Genomic DNA, 10396 nt, shown 5'->3' on the forward strand with positions numbered 1-10396 from the left:
ACCTAAAATGTTTTTTTTCGCCTTATCTTACCATGGATATAATTTTAACTTTATATTATCTGATGCACCTTCAAAAAATGCATATAATGACTCAAAGCCCACGTTTAACAGCAAAACTTGGTGGCAAATATGTACAATTTTTTTTGTTCAACTAATAAAATTATTATTTGTATTTCTCTTGAGCTGAATTTCCCCTCTGTGAGATTTATCAAAAGATAAACTCCACTGTGTGAAAAATTTGGTTCCAAAATTTGAGTCTTTTTCTACAACTTGTCTTTCTTCTTAGAAACCTCAAGATTTTAACACTCATCAAAACTGTCATATTTTCATTACCTTAAGAACATGTTGCCGTAAGAACAGCCGAAACACAAAACAGAACAATCACATTTAAACTTAACAAATGGGTTTTGAAAAATGTGAAAAGCTATTACAGTTTAGTTTGTTAGGGTATTTTTTAAATATTATAAATAATTTTATTGGTTCATGTTAACTCATAATTTGTGAGAATTGAGTACATTTCATGTATGTAGTTCTTTTTCTATAAAGAATCCCAAAGTGCCTATTATCACATGTCAAAAGCAAATCAAAAACAGGACAAAACAAGAAGTAAACACAAAGATAAAAACATAAAGTTACAATACTATACAACATAAAAACCCAAATTGCAGTTACGATTTAAAATATAATGCAATTTTGCTAAACAGAATGTCACAGAATTATAGGAAGCAGATGAAAGCTCAGATTGTAGTTAAGTAAATTGGATTTAAAGCAATAATTCTGCTGTTCTGCTTCTTTCTCTCATCTTTTGTTCTTTTTCCTGTACAGCTGAAGACACTTTCATTCCCTAACAAGCTGAACTTAATTCTGAGCACGCTGGTTTTTAAGCAGTCCTATAATTTTGAACAATGGACCTCCAGAACCTCATGGAGACGTTTTAGCAAAAGCTTAGAGGTGTGCTTTGATTGATCCTACAACATTCTCTCCAGACATCTGCTCTCATTTCCTTTCATCAGCTCTGCTCTTCAGTAATCTCTGCTCCACAGGTCCCTCCACTCTTCAGGATTCACATCCAATTACTCAATAAAGCTGCATCACAGTGAACATGTCAGATTAAGGTGAGCTTTGGTCTGAAAGGCAAGAATTGAGCGGCTTCATAAACGCATTTTAAATTACTGCTTTTTTGTTTCCTTTTGTGATTTATTTTTTTTATATTTTAGAGAAACAAAAAACAAATTCCTGATTAAATATTCAACCAAAGATGCAGGTTTAATGTTTCACCCTAAGTACATGTCTGGGTGATTTATAATCATTATGACTCAATCAATAAATAGCTAAAAATTATGACTTGGCTTGATCATTCATAAAACATTGATAATACTCAAAAGTGCTGCAATAATGCATGGATTATTACACCAGTTTAATGTCGGCTGTATTAACTTCATTGACTGTGGGCTACAACAAAATTATGACAGCAGAGCCGAAGGGACGGAGCCGACAAAGAGCTTCGCCGCCGCTGTAATGTGGAACCAGAGGCATATCATCATAATCTTCTGTCTTGTTTTAAAGAGGATTAGCCTTCGTTTACCCAGCTAAGGTCCTGCAGGACATGCTGGACTCAGATTCCCCCACAAACCCGGACACTAAAAAGGTCAGTTTTACATAAAATACCACCAAATAAAGAACTTTTAGGGTTTTTTCCTGGTGAATATTTTCCCCTGTCATGTGACTTTCCCATTAATTTTCAATTTTTAAACTTTATTGACTCATCAGCAGAAATAAAGCATAAATCTGCAATCTTTAGAAAATGGAACCATGACTTTTATCCAGTTTTAAGACCCACTCCAGTGAAAATGGTTTTAACATGTTCTTGCAGCTCTTTTCTGAGGATGAAGGACAAACTATATAGAAGGAAAATTCAACTCAAATGTGCATTTCTAAGTATTTCTTCATTCAAGCTGTTGTTGATCAGAAGCAGACAAAAAAATATTTATAATGGTCATGTTTAGGATGTAGAAAATGTGTTGGATGGGCCACAATCTCCTCATCTGAGCTCTATAGGCAAAAGGGAGGGGAAGGGGGGCGGGGTTACTCTGCAACAATTCAGAGGTGAATTTCTAATAGAAATGGTAATCAATAAAAAAATTTCAGATTAATCACACCTTTTGGTTTTGATTAATGTTTTATGAGGTACATTTTATACAACAAAATGCAGCTTTGGTACAAAATGAGAGAAAATGTTTCCCTTCATTTTTATTACAATGTTCTACATGTGAAGACTTCTTCAAAACAAACTTTTCCTTCATTTCTGGACAAAAACAAGCAGTTAGAGGTAAACTTTCTATCTGAGTTTATGCTTTATTTAACCTATCGTGACGATCAGCATTTATATCACTTTCCTTTCCCGCTGCAGTCGAGGTCACTGCTGTTCAGTGACGCTTTGTCGCATTATCGTAAAACAGGCCGCATTACCAATCAAATAGTCCGCCTTTTAAGAAAAAGCGATCTAAATCTAAAAAATAACAAGAAGAAAGTACTAAAAGATGACTGAAGAAAGTGAGGGAAATGCCAGACAAAATTTTCAGTATCAGAAATCAATACACGCCGCAGAGGTCTAAACCAGCGGTTGCTTCATGGAGCGTAATTAGTAGCATTAATAAATATTAACACGTGATTTTTTTGGGAAATAATCTCATGCGTTAAAGCATTAACTTTGAAAGCCCTAATTTCTAATAAACTCCTGTCGCTTTTGAGAAACCATGTCCAGGAAAACTAAGTAATTTTGGCTAAAAACATCATAGCCATAACTAAAAGTCCACTGGGAAATACATCAATAGATGATCAGAGGTAGACTTTAATTGCATCTTTGTGATTTTACAGGGAAACGGACACTTGTAGCTCGGCCGTTCCCGAGTATGGCAGCACCATCGATCTTGGAAACAGTGGATAAAGAGATATTAATGGAAAGTCTTTGTGTTAAGAGCACATCTCACCGTGGATCAATTGGTGTGTGATTTACAGCTGCAGAACGGCGGTGTGAAGCAGTGATGCTCATTTGCTCCAGCCTGCTCCTTCCAGAGCCTCAGACAATGCTGATGTGTCACTAATTGATTTCAATGGGAACATCTGACGGCTGCACAGTGGTGCGCTTGTTAGCGCTGTCGCCTCACAGCAAGAAGGTTCACCGTTAAGTGATTTGTATCTCCTTACGGTGCCTGCTTGGCTTTTCTGTCTGCGATCCAACACTCATAAAAATGTATGTTACTATTAGTGGAATGCTGAGTTTGTCTGTAGAAGCTGAAGAGGGTTTTCTGTCTGACTTTTACTCAAAAATCGACTAAATCCCGGATGAGGACGTGCCTCGCCTTCCAGCTGATGACAGCAGATAAAATCCTCCCCTAATAAATGGGGAGACAGAAGACAAAGTAAAAACAAACATATCTGCAGATTCTCACGCATAACTGGCGTGATGATTGGGGAGTGTACTTCATTTATCCTCTTTTCTTCTTCACTCGATCAGAAAGATAAAATAAAAAAGCAATAACACAATGGCAACTATCAGGAGTCTTCACAGAGGCTTAGAGGGAAGCCTGAGTGGCTGTGAAATGAATAATGAAAGTAAAACCTACCTTGTAATTTGCATGTCTCCAGCTTTTCAAGCAGCTTGAGGCTGACTGATTGCACTTTGCGAGTGAGGCACCCGCTTATCTTAACAGTTAACAGATTAGATAAAGCGAGTTTTTACAGACTGATTACAGAGTTTGTTTAAGAGGATTTTTTTATTTTTTATTTTCTGTGTCAAAGTCTGAGGATTCAGCTTTATTATGACAGTTAGAGCTCTGGAAGAACCTGACATGCATTGTCATTTTCAATTCTCTGCTCTTTCTGAAAAAAATGTAAAAATTTGCACAAACTTTGCATAAGATGATGTTCTTTGAATCGTTTGAGATTTGGAAATGAATGTGAGTTTTTTATTTCAATAATCCAATATTTAAATTGACAAGCATTGACAGAAGTGGAACAGTTATCGGACCAAAGCAGCAAGGAAAACATTGGATTTGAAATGGAAGTAAATAAACAGAAGCTAATGGCCTTTTGAAAAGATTTCCTCATTGGATTTGCTTCATGAAGACTTGTCATCATAATGAAATATGGCTGGTTTGATCCAAATTATCTTTTATTTCAGGATGTTTAAAGTCCTTCGTGTATTGAGTTGTTCTAGTTTCAAATGTTTATCTTTTTCAGAAGATTTCTGCTTCTACCTTTGGATTAGTTCTTTTATCGAATTACTATTCCTTTAGAACCAAGAACTCTGTCAAGCTGTGGTCATACTGAACGCGATTTATTGTCCTACACTTCTTTTTTGATGTTGTCAAATTTACCGCTCGATATTTGTCCAAAAATGTGTTCATAAACTTGATCTCCAGACACGTGTGGAAGCCTCATGGCTGCATTGTGGACGACAGGGATGAAGTTGAGAGATTTAGTTTGAGGAACTCTACAAAGTCACGTCTCCATTTGTGGGTTCATGAGATCATTCAGACACAATTCCAGTACGTTTAAGTTCACCATCTATTGCAGGAGCTGTGTCTCAATGGCGCCCGTTTCTCTCTGTGACCCAGTTTGATGACTTGCTGTCCTGTATTATTTAGAGGAGGGAAAAATACAATAAAATGTGTTGACTTTTTTATTATTGCTTCCACAGTGGAATAATGATCACAAAGTTCAGGTGTAAAACGATCTCCACCAGCTGAATACATCATCACCATGTCACGAGCCAAAGCTGAGTCCATGACTGGTTGTGGTGACCTGCTGCCGGTAGACCGCTGGTACGACCTCTAATCGCATCTGCACCTTTACTTAACATTGAAACAGTTGAGTTTCTTGAATGTTTCAGCTGTAATCTCAGATTTCAGGGTTTTGCAGATACAGAAATGGCTCACATAGAAGTAAAGTGAAGCTCCTGTGTTGTTTGCATGTTTGTGCAGCTCGCCCAGCATCATTGGCTGCTACATTATCTGACTCTTTGCACTTCGGACATCAATACTGTAAACACATTATTATGTTGTTAAAAATCAATGATGGACCTTCTGTCGTGTCTGCGGAAACCCCGGGGATCACAGCATTGAACCTCTACACTTTTCACCTTGGATCTAAAATGAATGTAACATTAGTCAAACTCTGTAAGGTTATTTGCATCAGCAGAGGATCTTCAATCAATTCCATGCCGTGAGACGGGGTTTCCTAACAGGGGCTACATCAATAACAAGATTCATGGTGGACTTTACAGACTCTGCTGTTCTCCCCGCTTTCTTTAACTGCTGCAGGACCCTTCAGCGGTGATGGTCGATGATGTCTTCTTCTGGGTCCGCTGTGGTTAGAAACTGGTGCCTCCACAGAGATGCAGGCTTTGGCCACAAGGGGCAGTGTTTCCCACCACACCTCTTCCATAACTGCCATATCGTGATTATGATAAACTATTTCAGAATTCTTTATATTGTAAACGGATTGACAGTGATTTTTTTTATCACGTCTGCATGACTGTTACAGGTAAATGCACCTATTTCATCACAGACACGAACCACTTAAGCACAAATGGGGTAATTGTCAGTGTCCTGCAGACTTTTATTACCCCCTAAATCAACAGTGTGCGTCTGAGTCACTAAAGAGTAGCTGCACGGCTTAAAAAACCATCTCCAGTCAAAAACGATGTGATAAAAAATAAAAGTCCAAACATGATGGCAGACTTTACTGTTGCAGAACACTGATGAAGAGAATAGTTCAAGCGTTTCTTTTGAACATGTTTGACCTCCCTTTTCTCTCCACTTGAGTTATTAACGGTATTGCTAATGTGTTCTTACGAATAAAATGAGGCCATCGTGTTTTATGTAGAAAACTTGGATTAGAATTCAAGTCAGAGTGTCTAAATCCATCAAAAGTTCACTCAGACGGTCTGCTGAATGGCTCTTTTAACCTAAAAGCATATGTGAAGGATGAGTCAGTCAGAAACACAAGTACACCCTAAAACATGACCAACGTTTCTCTCTTACAAACAGAAGAACAGAATCACAGCATGCAGACATTAAAGTCTACATTGCAAAGTATTTGATACTTGCAATAATTGTTTTTAGAGATTTAAGATATTTTACCAGGTTTGAAGTAGTTTTAACCCATAAGAACCTGTGGTGACATCAGGGTAACAGCAAACATCAAGTGTGATTTGTGGAAGATCCCACTTAATTCTCATTTGAGAAAAAAATTGGTTATTTTCATCTTTCCATTTATTATAAATTATCCAAACTCTTGACAATAGAAAAACTTGATTTAAGACCTCAAAAGCTAAACGTGTTCTTGTATTTTTTTGGTTCATTTTTAAGTATATATATATATATTTTAAGTTTATTAAATGTTAGCAACTTTTGACTGCAATTTTTTTTGTCATTATTTGAGGAAAAGATTAAGATTTGAATAAGTGCTAGTTTTAGATTTTATAAAGACTTATTAAAATAAGCCAACTTATACTAAAATTGTAATCTAATTTTGTCTATATTTTGTTCTAAAATGAGTCATTTCCACTCATTACTCTAGTTTTTTTCACTGTTATTATAATATCTAATTATGTTTATTAAAACTCTAATAATTCAAATTATGTGGTTATAATTAACGAAAAATATACATATTTTTGGGATGTGTAACACAATATTTGAAGTAATTCTTTCTAGGTTAGCCTTATTTTTCCTTTTCTGAATACTTTTATGGACCTCCTTGTTTTTAGATTTTCATTTTTATTAGAAGTAAAAATGACTGATCATTTTCCTACTTTCTAGGGATTTTCGTCTTAAAATGAGTGTTTTTCACTTTTTCTAGGCTACATCTTTTTTGCAATGTTTTCAACTTTACTTTAAAACAAAAAAGGATGGTCACAGATTCTAGAAACCAAAGCTTTAAATGGATATTCCTCAATTATTTCAGTGTTACAAATACAGTTAACAGCTATTTTTCACCTTTTCATGAAAGCATCATTGCATGACACGTTCTTGTCATCACGACCATCTTGGCTCCTCCCCCTAACCATTTCAAACCATGACCTGGTTGTCTGTGGTCTTTTAACTGAGGGAAAAGCACATTTTATAAAGGAATTTGGATAGAAAGCAAAACATGCTAAAGTTTTATTTTTTAATTTAGTTAAAATACTGTTTTTTTTGTTGTTTTTTTTACTGAATTTGGTTAATTGGTTAATTCAAGTATTGATTGTAGACAACAACAAAATCCCAAATTTATCAAAGTCAGAAATAAAAACAATGCATTGATAAAAAAAATCAAAACGTTAACGTAAACGTAAGAAGAAAATAACTAATTACTCATAATCATATATGTACATTTTTGCAATAATGTTTACAATACATACTTTTTTCACATTAGATAAATTAAATATATGATTTTTAGCTAGAGTTTGAATTATTGCTTTAAAGGAGCTGGAAGTAGTAAATTTAAATAATCCCACTCCTACAGAGTTATTACAGTTCATCGATTTGCATAATTGTTGAGGGCATTTGAATTCTGGACCAGCTATAGTTTAAGAGTTTTGTATAAGAGGCCAGTAAAAAGACATTACAATAGTTAACACATGTGACCAGACTCTGAACCAGGACAGAGGTGGAGTGAACGATGAGGGGAGGAGATCATTTATGTTGCACATAAAAATAAGCAGGTCGAGAAGAAAGAAAAAAAACCTGACCGAAAAGCAGCGGAGGGTTTGATCTAGTCAGGATGAAAGTTTAAAGGTCTTGGCGACCAGACGCAATGCAAGCCACAGTAATCAGCAGCAGCTGGAGGCAGGAAGCAGGGGGCTGAAACACTGACCCTGATGTTATATGGAATATAGGCTACCACAATAAGGACAGTTACATCATGTTCAAATTAATTTATTAAATGTTTAAGTTTCAACAAACAAGCTTGATCTCCTGTATATTGGGTCCTGCACTTCCAGTTCCTGACAGGTTTGGATTTCAGAAGGAAAGAGAGGGAGGTGGCAGAGAGGTGTCAGGTTTACTGGACAGGTACAGTTGGGTGTCATCTGCAAAATATGTTAAATTGCCTTTTAGTTTCAACAGTTGACTTAGACACCCTGCAGTTATGATTCATATAACTGGACTTGTCTAGAACAAACATCTGACCAGAGTTTGTTTGGTTTGCTCCAGATATCTGATTAACTTTAAAACAAAGTGCATAAACTCTGTTCCAGAAACAGTTTAGAAGAATAAAATACTAGTTTAAAAATGCTATTAGACAAAAAAAAAAAGAAAAAAAAACACTTAAGCTAAAAGTCCATAAAAGCTTCCATGTCTTTGGACGGATGATCATTTTTCTGCAGCCCAGCTTTGCTCCCTCAGTCAGGAGCAGTGAAGCAAAACCAATTATGAGCAAATTAGCATAGAACCACTTCTTGTGAACTCTTGTCATTTTTTCACAGGAGACACCGAGGAATTAATGTTACCATGAAAACAACAATTACTTACATTAAAGTAATTATCTTTATAACAACTCATAAAAAGTGTGGGCGTGCGTGCTTGTTTGTCTGTGATGAAGAGGCTGCAGGACAAGTAACCGGACTCCAGACTGAACCAATATGTCACTTCTGAATAGAGTTTTATGATAAACACCCAGCAGGAAAATATTTGTCTTTACAGTTTGGCTCATAGAATAGCCGTTAAAAAGCTAAAATGATTCCAATCAACAAAAAAAGAAAAAAAAAACGTTTTTCACTTCATCTGAAATTTCCATTTTCACTATATAAACAGCTTTTATATAAAAACTTTTGCCCCAACTTATATTACCCTAAAATTGAAATGTAAACTCAATCAGATTTGTTATAAATTGTAATAACTGTCCCGCAGGAAATATTCATTCTCTTTGTCCCAAATACAAAACAGAAACCGATTATTTTAAAATCCCAGCACAGGAAAAATGATCCATTTAATGAGCCATATGCTGGATTTGCTCATGGCTAATCAGAAGTCAAACGAGCACACTTCTGCCGTGCATGCCTGCTCATTATTGCGCCTGCTGCAGTTCAGGCTTCTGCTGGCCTGAAATTGATATGCTCACGCTACAAGGTCAGACTGCTAACATAGAACTTTGCAGGAAAGCACCACAGGGCTCATTCCGACGAGACAGCAACGTGATTTATGCTAAGCAATACCCACGGAAGCGGGGATAGGTTTGCTACCAGTTAAATGCACCACAAAACTTTCTTTGTCATGACTTTACAAGGAAAACCTTTAATGCAACTGTGTTCCTACACTTCCCCAGAGACTGTTCGAATCAGGTTTAACTAGGCTGCTCTTTAGAGTCTGATTCTGTGCTTTGCTCTGGTTCTTAAGAGTCACTTTGTCCCGTAAGTCCTCAGCCAAGGTTGTGGAGTTCCTATCTTTGCGTGTACTGAAGGGCAGCCAGCAGAAATGGAGCTGCTACTCATGTTAGAAATGTGTACAGCATAGAGCTGTTGTGTTTACAGCCAGAGCAGGTCCCTGGAGACGCGCCATATGCCTACGATGCAGATTCCATTTGTTACGTTTTATGAGGTTTGTTTGTGCAGCTCCTTTAAAATGGACATGCTGCAATTGAATTTATGCATGAACGTGTTAAAGCAAGGCAGCTGAGATTGCGCAGCGGAGAGGGATTTAGATGAAAGAGACAGAGAGCAATGTTCCAGTCATCACCTTTCCTGCAAAGCGGACATTTCCGGCCCGTGTTGTGCATTCATTTTATGTTACCTGCGTTTGAGAGGCTCTATAAATATGCAGAACAGCCGGATGATAAAAGTCCTATCTGAAGAAGTGCAAGGTAAGAGGAAGTGTGGGATCGTTCCAGGATGAAGACAAATCCTGATGGCTTCTCTTATTTACCTCAGCAGAACAGCTGGAAGTCGGCTCAGGTATTTCAGCTGCAGCCAGAGGGAGTGAACCGAGACTCCGGCTTTACCGCGATGGTTTGATTGCACATGGCACGGACTGCTGTTAACACCTGCATGATGTACTAGTTTATTCCTTTAAAGTCTAGTCCTGTTCAAACAGCTCGTCTTTTCTTGTTTGAGCTCCGACTGTCTGTGTCACTTCAGAGCTTGACAGAACAACAACCTCCTGTTCTTTTTTTAAAGGAGTTTTGAGGCAAACCACAAGATTAAATATCTGCAATAGGAATTGTCTGAAGGTCGGTACCTGAACTCACCACCCCTCTAAAAATGACTTTGTAGCAGTTGTTCTGCCCCCAACTCAAAATAGACTCTTTTGGTGTCAGCCATTCTTGAAATATGTCAAGGAAGTCACTGAGAAACTAAAAAATGAAGTTCAAAATAAAGTTATACTTAAAGCCTTGGAAATGGGAACAAATGAAAGTA

The sequence above is a fragment of the Oryzias melastigma genome, linkage group LG15 (assembly GCF_002922805.2).
Source record: "Oryzias melastigma strain HK-1 linkage group LG15, ASM292280v2, whole genome shotgun sequence".
Taxonomy (NCBI): domain Eukaryota; kingdom Metazoa; phylum Chordata; class Actinopteri; order Beloniformes; family Adrianichthyidae; genus Oryzias; species Oryzias melastigma.